Source organism: Lepisma saccharinum, unplaced genomic scaffold (genome assembly GCF_977018435.1).
Source record: "Lepisma saccharinum unplaced genomic scaffold, izLepSacc3.1 HAP1_SCAFFOLD_1105, whole genome shotgun sequence".
In the NCBI taxonomy this organism is placed as follows: Eukaryota; Metazoa; Arthropoda; class Insecta; order Zygentoma; family Lepismatidae; genus Lepisma; species Lepisma saccharinum.
The window spans coordinates 38,195-42,474 of record NW_028143751.1 but is presented as its reverse complement, the minus strand read 5'-3'; positions in this window follow the sequence as shown (position 1 = coordinate 42,474).

Sequence of the window (4,280 nt, the reverse complement as noted above, 5' to 3'; positions counted from 1 at the left end):
AAATTTTCACTTTTATACTACTAGATATTAGAAAGAATATCAAAGTAAAACTTGGAGTCCAGATATCTGATTGATAACTAAAGTACATTGACATAATTATTGGAAAGGTTGTTGAAGATGAGGTTATCGTCTATTATTTTATAGATCTTGGTCTTGTTGGCATTTCCTATAGAATTCCTACATGCAAAAAAAATTTCTCTACATGCTGTGTACTTATAAATGTAAGCAAAAAAGGCAGCATTTTCTACAACGATATATATCCGCCAGAAAATGAAAAATTGTATATGGTTTATGAACTTTCTCAGTTGTTTTTAAATTGTGGAGATCTGTTATGGTGAAATAATGTACTTCTGTTACTCTAGCCTGAAGGCTAGATTCACATGATTGTAGCACACAATACATTTGATGCCGATTGTAATTTTACATTTTACTCTTCGAATTTTCACGTGTTCTTGTGTGTGTAGAATGAAATTTGCTAAGAAAAGTTGTAAAAGTAAATATTCATAATAATTAACGGATTATATATTTAATAGAAAAACACAAGGTTCAAAGGCAATAATCATGATGATAAACATGTCTGGAAAAAAATCATTTTTGTACTGGAAAAGCAGGAAATGTCAGAGAATTTCATAATAAAAAAATCGTAGTAACTCTGTATACGCTAACCACTTTGCCACGAAGTCTGGTACAGACTAATTACTGTTTGACTGTATTAAAATTCAGTTTTTCGACGAAAAATAACTTATTTTTAGAAAGAGAGAGAGAGAGAGATAGAGAATTTATTACTTTCTCTTTGTGCAAAACTTTTATTCTGTTTGATTAAATTTCTAAAAATTCAAGCGGCATCACTCTCCTGTATTATCTCCCTTGGCAATGGAAGGGAAAATTTGTGATCATCACAGCGACAGGCTCTCCCAGTCGGAAATACCTTTACGATTCATTTGACATGAGGCTTAGTGGAGCCCAGAGCCATACACAATAAATTTCCCACAATTTGCGAAACAAAGGGGAGAGGCAATCAATTTTATGTCGAAAGTTTCAGGTGAAAAAGAGACGTAGATATATATTTTTTCTTTTTTACTCCGAGACTCAATGTTCTGAAATTCTATTCCTAGCGAATTCTCTCTGTATTCAATATAGCTATGAAGCATGACGAAACGTAAAGAATTACATCTTTATTCCAGTGTAATTTATTAATAATTTGCATGGTGTATTTCTCATGCTGTACAGTGAAAGATTTATTTGGTGTTTCTAATATTCTCATTATTATTCTCAATCTCATTATTTACTTATTCTCTTATGTCTTCTCCTCACATAATGACCTTTCATATTTGTGAAGAAAGAACGGAGTACCATTTTACTTAAAGAAACATTGCATTGAAGTCAATTCATGTACAAACCTAATGATATAATAAACTATTATCAATCTCCCCAGACAGTATACTGACTTAATAATCAAAGAGTCTTGGGTTCGATCACTGATGCAGGTTAAGGGAATTCCAGCGTTACGTGCGTTACATTCACACCATCAAATGTAAGGTAGTAGACATGCGATTGGATTCAAATAATCATAATCAATTGATTTCATAGAACTATGAAGTACATATTAAAAGACTTGGGTACCAGTTTCATAGATCAGAGACACATTAAAATCGAATATTTTGTGTTTCGCATGGTTCGAACTTACCAATTGTGTATTGCGGAACATAGTTCAAGGTGCCATTATGCTTTTTACACGAAAAGAAACGCAATTTTTCACATTCTGAGTGCTTTTTTTTTATTCCTTTCTTCGCTTCCGGAACAGACAATATGGCGGGCACATCTTGACTAACGTTGTGGGTATGCAGTGTTTCAACCTTCTTTACAGAAAAATACCTACTATCGTGTTCGTCACCGGTGGAAATTATACAATATACACGGGTAGCTGACGGATAGCCCCACAAACCATTCATGGATAACCCCACGAACCATTCATGGATAGCCCCACGAACCATTATGCACGGTAGCTGACCGATAGCCCCACGAACCATTCACGGATAGCCCACGAACCATTTCCGATAACGTTAGGTAGTGTTTGCTTACGTTAAGCAAGCATAGTAAAAAAGAAAGGGGTTTGAAACACTGACAGGGGCTTTACGTCATCAAACGTATGCAGCATCCGGTTGTCGTAGGGGAAGCAAATGAAAGCAATGACAATTGTGCGTCGGTGAGATATTTCTCTTGAAAAATACATGATTTCCCGGTCAAATATATTCCACGATGAAAGAAAATACCTCGACGAACGTTGTAAACCTTGGAGAAACTCATTTCCGTAAGTATTTTCTTGTGTAATATTTAAGAAATGTGTCTCCAATGTATGAAACTGTTACCAAAACTTGAGTAACATGAGATAGTTTGAGTACATAAAAACATTAACAAAATATATTGTGTTACTCGTTAAAAATGTAGCAAATTTTGACTTCAATTGTCTGTGAAACATGTAGGCTGCAGATGCTAATAATTCTTGTTGGTGAAATATGTAAATTAGACATTCACAAGCACAAGTGAGACTACTCTTCGTGTAATATTCCTTACTATATAACACACTTTAAACTGTTGGTCCAGTCTCGATTAGTCCTGATCATAAGTTGGATTTAAAACAAATTAATAAACCTCCAAATAATAATTACTCTAACATTAGAGACCTCAAATGCACAATAAAGTCTTGTTAGACGATTAAATTTACTGAATGAAAACATAAGAATATTTATTGTGTCTGATTTATTTTTTAGTGCTGAATATATTATAACATCAAAATGCAAATAATATCGGGTGTTCCATTTACAACGCAACCCGGAGTTGGGGATAGTACAACTATTGAACCGAAAGTGGTACACATATAATCCTTATACCAAATTGAAACCTTGTTCATGCATATATTTTTAAACTGGGGAACAATGATTGTATTTCATTAGTGTTGCCAGATGTAACGGGAAGTGGAAATGAATTTTTTTTACAGAGCATGAAAAATGGTACACAACACACATGTACGGACATGCCGTCGGTAATTTGCAGTTTGGTTAGATGGATTAGCTCGGCATCTATGGCAGTGAAAAAATACATGTTCATTTCAACCGATAGCCAATCAGATGAGACGTCTTTAAGGGGGAACTAGGAAAATCGTTGTTTTTAGAAATTAAGACTGTGAATTGGCATCACTGCTGTTGTTTCAGTGCGTGCCACAAAAGGTGTGTTTCGAAACTGTATACATCATGCAATTACTGAATGGCTTCTTCATCCGAATATGTAGCCTAATTGCTGTCAATGTTAATGAGAATAGCTCATTGTGATAAATTCCTGATGGATCGCATTTCTTTGTAAAAAAAAAAATCATTTACACTTCTCGTTACATCTGGCAACACTGCGTGGATACTAATGAAATCCAATTATTGTTCCCCGGTTCAAAAATATATATGCATGAACAAGGCTTCAATTTGGTATAAGGATTATATGTGTACCACTTCTGGTTCAAAAGTTGTACTGTCCCCAACTCCGGGTTTGCTTTGTAAATGGAACACCCGATAGAACACATATGTAGGCACAAGGATGTTTCTTTCCGATACGAATTTATTTGGATGAAAGTTTGACTTCTTTTCTTGACTAGTCAACTACAGAATATATTCGTGATATGTCTGCATAGTTTATAACTGGTAACAAGTCTTATTTAATTGTGAAGGCGATTGAAATGAACTATATGTGTAATTGGAAATCAATAAAGCATGCTCAAGTTATCAATGGTATAACGTTAGCTGCAGTTAACACGCGAAAGAGAATGCAACACCAAATCAGTCATCAAATATATCAAGATGAGCTTCACTTGAAAACATATTTACGGCAAATATCGTAGCCACAAAACTGGTGACTTGTCTTGATTGGGCCCTTTAAACGATGTGGTAGTTATCAAATGTTTGTTTGCCAAAATGCTGGCCAAGTAATATCCTAAGCTCCTACGTTTAGTTTCCTAAGCTCCTGAAAAAAATAGTACGCATAGATTCAATCGTGGGAGATTTCAAACAAATGAATTGAAACTGCAAGGTAAAGTTTTGCAGACCTTGTATATTTCAGAATTAAACTGTTGTAATATATTAACGCAATGTTTTATTTTATAGAACAAGTATTTCCTGACATAGTCTGTCAATTTGTTATTTGAATTGCCTCTAGTCTCCGATTCCAAAGTCATTACTGCTTGCTTGGTTTGAGCTTCACATGGCTACAGTCTTCCTTTCGTTCTGTTCCTTTAG